Source organism: Pinus tabuliformis, chromosome 8 (genome assembly GCF_031772625.1).
Source record: "Pinus tabuliformis cultivar Carrire ecotype Pingquan chromosome 8, CPIR1, whole genome shotgun sequence".
In the NCBI taxonomy this organism is placed as follows: domain Eukaryota; kingdom Viridiplantae; phylum Streptophyta; class Pinopsida; order Pinales; family Pinaceae; genus Pinus; species Pinus tabuliformis.
Window position 1 is genome coordinate 1,010,022,980 of NC_142294.1, and position 12,004 is coordinate 1,010,034,983.

Consider the following 12,004-nt stretch of genomic DNA (forward strand, 5'->3'; position numbering starts at 1 on the left):
TGGTATGTTCTATGCTTATAACAGTTTACTTCTTTTCCTTATTATATTCCACAGATTAGCAATCACATGTACATAAAGTAAAGTGCAGATAGAACATTAAACGATCGACAGAAAACAAGCCAAGACAAGAGACACAAGATGTGGCGGCTAGCCAAGGACAAACCCCACAATGTGTGGGGAAACCCTTTGATCAAATCTTATTTTATCTTCAATAATTTAGCAGAGAGAAATAGTACAATAAATCTGATTCATATCAACAGTACAAACCCTAGATCAGCAGCATCAGCATTAGCGGCTTCATTATCAAACTAGGGCAGACGATATCTCACAAACCCACTGTCGGATTGACTTCATTCCACCACCAAAAGTTGTGGCTTCTAGAGGAGGTTCAGATGAACCTACAGCGCAGTTCCAAAGAGGATATCTTCTAGGCCACGTAGGTCATTCTTTACTTCTGTAGTTGCAACTTCAGTTTCAGCAGTTTTTGGCTTCAAACTAGGGCAGTCGATATCTTGCAAACCGTTCATCGGATTGACCTAATTCCACCACCAAAAGTTGCGGCTTTCAAAGGAGATCCAGATTGACCTACAGCGTAGTTCTAAAGAGGGGATATTCTAGGCCACGCAAGTCAATATTTACTTCTGCAGTTGCAACTTCAATTCCAGCAGTTTCCAGCTTCACATGTGTGAGAGAGAGACCCATTTCTGCGTAGTAGAGAAGACACTCATTTTTGCGCAGTAGAGAGAGAGAGAGATGTGATGAGATGAGTGAGTTCAAATGAGGAAAATTCCTCTTATATTTATACACAACGTTGGTGGGTGAATAGATGCGACTGTTGGGCTTCTGAGCCTACATGAGTTGTAGGTCGGCTTGATAATAATTCCATAATCAAAATAAATTCATATCTCCATGAATACTTATCGGAATCGGATAATATTTATATCAATCCTACACCTCTCGATGAGAGGAATCTAATAAAAATATTATTAGCCATGAATAAGATGACCCACATGAAGTTTTTCCCTGGTTTCCAATTTTAACACTCCCTCTCAACCAGGGAGAACTTCATCTGCAATCTGTCTATCGGCCATTACTATTCATCCATCAAATGTACTGCCCTATATAGTCTGACCCTTGCCCTGCTCTGCTCAATTCTGCCTGTTCTGCTTTGTCTTGTTCTACCTTGCACTGATCTGTACTGTTTTTCTCTGTTCTTCTCTGCTCTTGCATTGTTCTGTTCTGCTCTGCTTTTGTCTGAATTATGAAGAAGAAGAAATGATCGAGGATGTATCATACTGACTCAAAAGTCAGTCTCAGAGTATGTACCACTGGTCCCAAACCAGTCTCAACCAACCCAAATTCAGCGTCATAGTGAGTACAACTCCATTGGTCCCAGACCAGTATCATCCTCCACTAACTCAAAGTCAATCTCAGAGTGTGTACCACTAGTCCCAGACCAGTCTCAGCCAACTCGAAGTCAGCTTCATAGTAATTACCACTCCTACCACTGGTCCCAGACCAATATCGCAGTCTCAGAGAGTGTACCACTGGTCCCAGACCAGTCTCAACCGACCCAAAGTCAACGTCATAGTATGTACCACTCTCACTGGTCCCAGACCAGTACTACACTGACACAAAGTCAGTCTCGGAGTATGTACCATTGGTCCCAGACCAGTCTCAACCGACCCAAAGTCAGCGTCATAGTATGGTACAACTCCTACTACTGGTCCCAGACCAGTATCGCAGTCTCAGAGAGTGTACCACTGGTCCCAGACCAGTCTCAACCGACCCGAAGTCAGCGTCATAGTATGTACCACTATCACTGGTCCCAGACCAGTACTGCACTGACACGAAGTCAGTCTCAGAGTATGTACTACTGGTCCCAGACCAGTCTCAACCGACCCAAAGTTAGCGTCATAGTATGGTACAACTCCTACCACTGGTCCCAGAATAGTATCATTGATCACAGATCAGTGGAGGTCATCCTAGCGTAGGGAGTACGGTAGATACAACGATGCGTCCATCGGTACTACTATGGTCCCTAACTTCATTTCCCTGCTCATTGATCAGATGAGAGGTACTTCCCATGAGTCCCAGACTGCATGGGTAGGATGCCTCGACAGGGGAACTAATCAATCCTGTCCTCACAAGAGAACACATCAATCCTGCTACAATCGCCATGGAGAACACATCAATCCAGGCCTCACAGGAGAACTAATCATCCTTCTACACAAGAGAGCGAATCATCCTGTTCCACAAGAGAGCGAATCATCTTGTCCCACAAGAGAGCGAATCATCTTGTTCTAATTCACATCACTAGGGGAGGGTGAGTCACCCTGTGAGTAAGAACTGCAAGCCCTCAGAGCTCCCAGAGCTCAATGTATGCAACATGGAGGACCCTTGTACAAGGGTTTCTTGACGACTCCAAGTCGTTTGGGAAAATCACAGATTAGATATTTTCTCGGGGCTTTAACAAGGTGTATCAACCTGTACATCATCTTAATGCGATGGAGCCTCCTTGCTCATCAACTTACCATATCCCAGATGATGTCTATCCGCTAGAGCAATTGACGAATACGAGATTCCTCAATAATCGAATCCCACCTCTGGTTTTTATAAAGAATCACAATGGTATGTGTTCAAACAGCTCACTGAAGAGCTTCCCCAACCAGGCAGCTTCATACGAGATCATACTCGTAGATATGTATCCGGTCTCGGTGGTGCTTATGGTGACTGACTTCTGCTTCCTGCTCATCCATTATATCAGAGCAGAATCCAAAGAGAAACAGAACTAAAAAGTGCTCTAGTTATCCTCCACACTACCTGCCTAATCACCATTCGAATAATCATGCAGTTTCATATTTCTGGTAGTGTATCTCAATCCATTAGTAATTGTGCCATGAAGATATCTTATAAGATTCTTGGCATCAATGCAGTGAGGCTCAACCAAATATGAGCTCACAGTGCTAACTGCAAAACATATGTTTGGACGTAGTTTCACCAAGAACATCAACACGAATGAGTTTTTGAAACTCAGAGGCATTTCCCAAATCTGGTCCGACATCACTACCATATAAATTCTAAAAGTTAAGATCCTCAAGGTAGTCACAGGTTTGCAGTCCATCATACCAAATCTTTCCAATATCTTTACAACATATTTTCCTTGAGATAGGAAAATTTCCCTTGGCTTCTGACATACTTCAAGTCCTTGGTCCTTCATTTCAAATTCAGAAGCCAACTCCCTCTTACATTTGTGAATGAGAGGGTCTGCACCTGTTAGAAAGAGGTCATCCACATACAACACCAGTATGAGAGGCTTGTCATCTTCAACCTTAAAGTAAAGGTTAGGATCAGCTTCACTCCTAGTGAATCCCAGCTTCATCAAGTAGTTGTCGATCCTCTCATACCATGCTCAGGGTGCTTGCTTCAACCCAAAGAGAGCCTTCTTCAGCCTGCATACATGAGATTTTTTATCATAAATTTCAAATCCTTTGGGTTGCTCCATATAGACCTCTTCTTTGATCGAGCCGTGTAAGAAAACAGTCTTGACATCCATCTGATGTAGGTTCCATCCTTGTGAAGCAGCAAGGGCTATGATCGAGTGGATGGTCATATATCTGGCAACAGGTGCAAATATCTCATCATAGTCTATACCTTCCTTTTGGGAGAAACCACGAGCAACAAAACAAGCCTTATACTTTTCCGTACTTCCATCTGCTACATGCTTTATCTTGTAAAGCCATTTGGAAGTAACAACTGTCTTGTACTGGGGTTTGGGAACCACTTCCCAAACATCATTCTTCATGATAGACTCATATTCTTCAATCATAGCATCCTTCCATACTTGATGCTTGACGGCATCTGAGAATGACGAAGGCTCATTTTGTATGATCGTGCTCATGATGGTCAGGTATCCCTGATACCTATTAGATTTCTTACTTTCACGAAAGGTTCCTTGGGGTGTAGCATGTCCTTCAGCATCATCAAGTAGCCCCCTAAGCCATGAAGGCCTCTTCCTAGAAGAGTAAGGCTCATTTGGAGGAGGATCAATCAGATCCATGGGTTCTTCTACATCAGGCATTGATTCATCATCCTTTTCTTTCAGTTCCCTAGTGTCGAATTCTTGAGAGCTCCTCAAAGTCGTAGGATTGTTCACCTTGCTAAGAGCCATATCTTCGTCAAAGGTGACATCATGACTAATTACGACTTCCCTTTGACCGTCTATATAGGTTCTATAGCCTTTAGTATTTTCACCATAGCCCATGAAAATTCCCATCTTTCCAAATGCACCCAATTTATTTCTTTTCTCTTTCGGCACATGAAAATATACAGGGCTTCCAAAAATTCTAAAATGAGAAACATCAAGTTTCTTACCAGTGAACTTTTCTTCAAGAGTCTTGGAACCCAATGCTTGATGAGGGCATTGATTTTGTACATATACGGTGGTGTTTGTAGTTTCAGCCCATAGAAACTTCAGAAGTCTTTGATCATGTAGCATGACCCGGACAGCTTCCATAATCGTGCGGTTCTTCCTTCCTGCCACACCATTCTGCTCAGGAGTATGTGGTGTAGTAGTCTCCCTCTTAATGCCAGCCTCAGATATGCCTGAGTGAACCAACTATAATATATCAGAGGTCTTGCTTTGGCTTGAGGGAAATGGTCCCCTTTTGAGCTTTCCTTCGACTCATCCCAGACATACACCTTCTTTCTCTTTTTGGAATTTGGGCATCCTTGTTACCATCTGTCTTACATCTGGTAGAGCTTTGTAATGAAGGTGGGCAAACCTCCGATGCCAAAGTTTGGACTAAAGAGTTGTGTCACAAGACATGACACCTAGCGGACTTCCATCGACCTGATATAATGAATCAACACTAAACCCAAGAGTAAATGCATCTTTAACATTATTTTTCCATATACATACCTTGCCATTGCTGAAGGTTACCTTGTAGCCTTTGTCTTCCATTGCCGAGATGGACGCTAGGTTCTTTTTGAGGCCAGGTGCATTTAATACATCCTGGACTTTCTAGCCTTCTTGAATGGTTGTCCTCTTCCTCGATTCCCAGCTCTCCTCTTACCTTTGCTATTGAATTTTCCATCCTTTCGATTACCATGAGAGGGATTTTGATCATCGTCCCGGTGTGAGTCCTTCCTATCAGGGAACTCCCTTGCATAGTGACCTACTTTATCACAGATGTAACATCGTGCTTTTCTTCCACCCTTAGGTCCAGTCTTTCCTTTTGATTTAGTCCCGGAATTATTTCTTTTCTTAGCATGATAAGAAAAGGCAGTAGTAGGACCTTTAGGCATGGGCATTTCTTGCTCTTCTTCCCTTGTTTATTCTTGAATGCATCTAGCCATTAATTCCTCGAAGCCAGGAATGACATTATAGTTTAGAAGAGTAGTCCTGAACACGTACCATTCGGATGGTAATCCTCCAAGAGTCATGAGTGCCATTTCCCAGTCTATTGTAGATTTCCTTGGAGGTGTCCAGTTCAGAGATGTAGGCTACCAAGTGCTTGTCGATAGAGTCCTGGATGATCTTCTATTTTGACTTCTTCGGTTTTCCATTTGTTCCATGTAGCAGCAGATGCATTTGATGGAGGCTCAACAATATTGCCTCTTACAGAGTCCAGCACTCCTGGGTCTTCTAGGGTTAGATCGATAGACATCTTCCATGTGTGATAGTCATCTTTCTTACGAAGCTTGCCTTCAGTAGAGAGTTGAGGACCCCATAGTTCATTTAGGATAGCCTTGCCAATCTTCTCTTCGATGATTGCTCTTGCTCTTGCTCGAGCTTTGTCTTCACCTCAGCTCTGATACCATGTTCAATTATGGTATGTTCTATGCTTATAACAGTTTACTTATTTTTCTTATTATATTCCACAGATTATAAATCACATGTACATAAAGTTAAGTGCAGATAAAACATTAAACGATCGACAGAAAACAAGCCAAGACAAAAGACACAAGATGTGGCGGCTAGCCAGGGAAAAACCCCACAATGTGTGGGGAAACCCTTTGATCAAATATTCTTTTATCTTCAATAACTCAGCAGAGAGAAATAGTACAATAAATCTAATTCATATCAATAGTACAAACCCTAGATTAGCAACATCAGCATTAGCGGCTTCATTATCAAACTAGGGCAGACGATATCTCACAAACCGACCGTCGGATTGACTTCATTCCACCACCAAAAGTTGTGGCTTCCAGAGGAGATTCAGATGAACCTATAGCGCAGTTTCAAAGAGGATATCTTCTAGGCCACGCAGGTCATTCTTTACTTCTACAGTTGCAGCTTCAGTTTCAGCAGTTTCCGGCTTCAAACTAGGGCAGTTGATATCTTGCAAACCGTTCGTCGAATTGACTTCATTCCACCACCAAAAGTTGCGGCTTTCAGAGGAGATCCAGATGGACCTACAGCAAAATTTTAAAGAGGGGATCTTCTAGGCCACGCAAGTCAATCTTTACTTCTGCAGTTGCAACTTCAATTCCAATGGTTTCTGGCTTCACATGTGTGATAGAGAGACCCATTTCTGCGTAGTAGAGAAGAGACTCATTTCTGCGCAGTAGAGAGAGAGAGAGAGAGAGATGTGATGAGATGAGTGAGCTAAAATGAGGAAAATTCCTCTTATATTTATACACAATGTTGGTGGGTGAATAGATGTTACTGTTGGGCTTCTGAGCCTACATGAGTTGTAGGTCGGCTTGATAATAATTCCATAATCAAAATAAATTCATATCTCCATGAATACTTATCGGAATCGGATGATCTTTATATCAATCCTACACCTCTCGACGAGAGGAATCTAATAAAAATATTATCAGCCGTGAATAAGATGACCCACATGAAGTTTTTCTCTGGTTGCCAATTTTAACAGTCTTTGGCAAGTGCAGAGACCTTTTTCCATCTTCAGTTGCGATTGGACATTTGCCAAGGTAACCTCTAGTTTTGATAAATTCATGGCAATGTTAGTGATAATTCAAAATATCATTTACATAGTTTTCTTATGCATCTCCATCTGATCGAAGGGATGTATATCCTTTACATCAAACTCAAAAGATGTCTTTTTGTAGTCTGATGCAGTCTTGGGCTGGGGAACCTGTGCTTGTAGGAATTCCATTTGCATTTTCCCCTTTTATGAGTCAAAGGCTGACAACAGCCTGCTTTGGGCACCAGAAGCCTATTTCCAGAATTGGTTGTAGGTGTTAATCTTCAAGGCTTCATTTCTGACTTTTATCTCCTTGAAGATGTCCATTATGCTCTTCTATGTTTCCCCTGAAGTAGATGTGCATGTCTACATAATTTGTTGTTGCTCTTGTGAAGTTGTGGAGGTAGTAGGAGACTGTGTGGACTGATCACCCACTAATGAGGAAACAAGTGGCTCATTAGTGGTGATAATGGTCTGTTGTTCTGAATCTTTGTTGAGGCTTAGTCTGGAACTAAGCTTGGCCTTCTTTCTGTACATTATCTTGAATCCCTCACTGAAAATGTCAGTTCCTAAAGGGGACTCTTCCTCTCTACTTCTCTTGGTTGTCTTCTCCTGCATGGTAGGAGTCTGCACTGTGGATGATGATACATGTTGTTCTTCTGCCTCTTGTAGGGTATTCTCAACCCATTCTAACTGATTCTTGTATTTCTCTATCTCTGGCCTGGATGTATGAAAATAAGGAGTAGACTTGGTTTCTACACTTAATTTAGAAATGATCCCTAGCAGATCATATGACCAGGTTAAGGTTACGCTGAACTGCATTTCCTTCAAGAGCTTATCTGCTTCTTCCCCTGCTGCCTTGTTGTTGCAAATGAAAGGGCCAACCTGTGTTTTGATTTTAAACTGGGACTTTTTCTTGGCAGCAAAAAAGTGGATTTCATCCATGTTGATCATCTTCCTTATGTATTCCAAAGCAAAAATCCTCATTAGGAGGAATTTTGGCAGCTTGTAAGGTGGGATTTCACATCCAAATATTCTTATTTCTGTATAATTCTCATAAAGGTACCAGTCTCCTATCTGAAGTTGATCTGACAACTGCAACACCCTTTTAATTTCCTCATTGATCCTTGGTTCTATCCTTCCTCTTACGAGACCTATTGTTGGGTGAACAAACATCTCTATAAATTGTTTATAAGTGTACTTTTTTTCTCTTTCATGACCAGAGTAGTCCAAAAGATGATTGACTGCTGGTTGCCTTTTTCATCCAGCTTTTACAAAGCAAGGTTGATGTTGTCCCCCTAAAAGTATAAGAACATGTACACCAACACAGAGGCATGCTTGAATACCTCCTCAGTGGGGAATTTGATAAGTTGCTGATGAATTGACTCTGCAAGAAATTGATTGAAATTAAACACAATGGAGGGTTTAGAATCAGCAAAGAAGATGGACAAAAATACTATAATGGCCTCGTCCACCAATTGATCAAAGTAGTAGCCAAGGATGTAGGAAACAACTATAATAATCTTCTTGGCTCTCTCAAGGAAAATGGAGGAGGGATAAGGAGGATTTTTCTTTGGTAATGAAGCATCTTGTGTCAAAAACAAATCAAGAGTTTGGGCTCTCTTGGCAAAGTCCAGTTTCTGGTAGCATTCTCTACTGAGGGGGCTTGCATCATCTGATCACTAGCCCGAGGAGTTATGGTAAACATAATTTCTCCAGTGGAAGTGATGATGGCGCTTTGGCTTGCAAGTATGATGCATGACATTTTCTAATAAAATCTGGAGTGTTGTGGGTATGAGCGAAAATGTAGTGAGGTAAATTTGACTCCCACAATTGGATATCGTTTGATTTATCTATATACTTGTCTTCAAGCTAGAAATACATCTCGAAGAGGTCAAGTTCATAGAGTGTCTCATGGATTTTGTAGTCTCTGTCAGCCATAGGGACATGATGAAGATCTATGGGAGGATAGATCAGAGGATTGACAATTTCCTCTGGTCCTTTGTCCTTTGGAGGCATATTGGCTATGGCTAAGAACAAGAACGAAAATTGACTGGAGATTTGAATGTACAGAGAGGGATCAAGTTTTGGAGGCAAGAGCAAAGGTAACGGGCTGGAAATGATAGAGCAGAGAATGTCACAGGCAGTTGAAAATATCAGAATTGAGTCTAGCAGTACCTGTAACAAATCAATTAACAGTGATGAAGCATGAATTTGGTAACATGTTCTCAAATGGGAAGGAGGCTTATATAACAGAGTGATTTTTTGGTTGAAGGAGGCATAGGTCCATTGAATTAATGGCTAAGCCAATTGAATTCTTAATGGCTTAATTCTGGAGGGAATGAATGTGATTTGATGTAGTTAATGGATGGATGAAGCGGCGAAAGGTGAATGGCAGGAACGTAACAGGTAGGGGAGCGGTATCAAGAGAGAGGGAATCATCTTTTTGGAGGAGGGGAAGAGTGGTTAGTGGTTTCACTCAAGGGGGATGCGAAACGCTGAGGATTTGAATGTAGCGGTGGGTGCGGTTTGGTATACTGCACATTTCGGACCCCCCCCCCCCCCGGTAAAGCTCGAAGGGTGAGGGGGGGCTGAAATATGATGTGGGTCTTTGGATGTGGGAAGATGGGAGGAGATGGAGTGTGATATGGCAGGGAGTTAAATCATGACATGACGGGACTATTTGGTGGGGTCCAGAATTGATTTAATGCAATGTTGGGGAATGTGTGATATAAGAGGGGTGTTAAAACTTAGGGATATGAAGTTGGATAGAAATGTGAGTGGAGGGGAATAATGATTTGGTATTTTATACTTAGTGATAGGATTAGTATCAAATAATTGATATATAAACCTTAGAGTAAAGCTTTAACTCCTTTGCCTTTTTCTTTGCACATGAAAACACATTTGATGTTTGTTTGTGGCACATTTAGACTAGTACCCTGTACATTTATAAAAACATGAAATGAATCCTTTATTTTCTTTTTGCTTCCCTAGTATTTTATTTTCCTTTTGCCTTATTAATTTAGCAAAGCTACCACCTAACATTTTATTGATATGGATGCCTATGAAACATTAAACTTGCCTAACATTTTAACTTTTCTTTCTTTTGCATCCATATCCTAACTTAACATTTTTGAATTATTTTTACTAATATGCTAACTTATCAAAACCAAATAATGTTACAACAGAACTCACACCTTTTTCCCATGTCCTTCTTCAGCTTCACGGTGTTGTTCTTTGCTTGTAGCTTTGGTTAGTTTTCATGGGCCACCCTTCCTTGGCTTTGACCTTTGTTTTGCAGTTTGGGGGCACCTTTCCCTTGCTTCGGATTCGTAGATCCAAAGTATCAATTCTTCTATTTAAACTTTTGTTCTATCTTGACGGCGTATCGGTATGTCGTGCCGAGCAAGGATATGTCCAGGAACTCCATCTCATCTTGGATGTACCAATGTAGGTAGTCGTGGTACTTGAGTACTAAATTTTTCTTAGAGTCCTTTATTCCCAACTTCGTGCGAACGGTATGAAAAAAATTGGTAAGCTTCGACACACATTGGTCCCTTCCTTGCCGCAAAATTGTCCACTTTATGTATGTATCCTCATGGCTCTTGTCAGGGTAGTACTACTCCTTGTTGGCATCCTGGAATGAATTCCAAGTGGGTGCGGCTGAAAATAGTGAGGTTGTACTTTCATCCTTCTGCTCATAGTAGGTTTCCCACCAGTGCTTGATGTGGGGGTCAGCTTTGAGAAGAGAAAAAGTAATCTTTTCTTGGACGGACAAATCATAAACAGAAAAATATCCTTCTACCATATTTAACCATTTATCTACGGTGTATGCATCTATTTGGCCCTCAAATATGGAAATGTAAAATTTTACTTGTGCCTTAAAATGGGCGGAGCCTCCATAGTGGATGTTGGATGTGGATGTGTCGTCTATGGGCAATTGTTGAAGGATCTAGGAAAATTTATCCATCATCATGTTCCTTTGTTTCTCGAGGGCCTCCTCAAGCAATATTTGGATAGGATATCCTGCCCCTTGTCTTTCTTTTCTTTCCCATGGGTGGTCGTTGGGGTTTGTGAGGCTGATCTTGCAAAGGTTCAACTAGATCAAGCCCTAACTCCTTATATCTCGACCTCGTTTGGGACATGCAAAGAAAAATAGAGAAAGAGAAGACCATTATGATATCATTGATCTTAATTTAAACAAGAACGCAAAAAATTACAGAGATAACCATAAATACAAATACGCAATAGAAATAACTATTCATTTTATTAATATCAAATATTGAAATATGCTTACAAACAGAATGGAAATAAGACTAGCTCGGGCGATGGTATCTTATCTCTAGGAAGAGATGTTGCGGCTACATGCCTCTAAACTATGTTACAATGAGGCTCAAAGGCCTATTTATTATTGAGAAACAATGGAAAACCCTAAACATCCAAAAATCATGACCCTAAGAGATGAAGCGCCAAACTATGGGCCCCGTTAGGGTAAATTAGTACATCAACTTCCTGGGGTCGTAACTTTGGCATACGATCTTCGTTTGATGCACACAATACCTCGTTAGGAAGATCCATCCGAAGAATACAAATTTTTAATGAACATGGTCTCTAATCCATGTTGGTCTTGGTTTTCCCAAAAAAATGTCATATAGGGCGTTAAAACGGCTCTGGAAGTTCAAGACCTGAAAAACTGCCAAAATAGTAAATTATGCTACAAATAAGGAAACTGAAAAACTGAAAGAAACAATGGTGTGGGTCCAAGTGGAATAGGAGGGTGGCCACCAATATCCACCTGGATCATACTCCCACTCATCTACCTATACCACCATTTCCAAACCCACACAAGGAAGTATCTCAACCCACTTACAATGTTTGGATACAGCACATCCAAACAACACCTCTTGATGTGAATGGTATTCACCTTAGATCAGGAAGTATATTGCAACAAAGTGATTTTATTGATGACATTGAAGAACAACATCCAAAAGAAGAAGATCTAAAGAATACCAAGGAATTATGGACCACATTTAAAAAAGAGCATCTATTGGAGCCTAAGAATGAAGAATTTA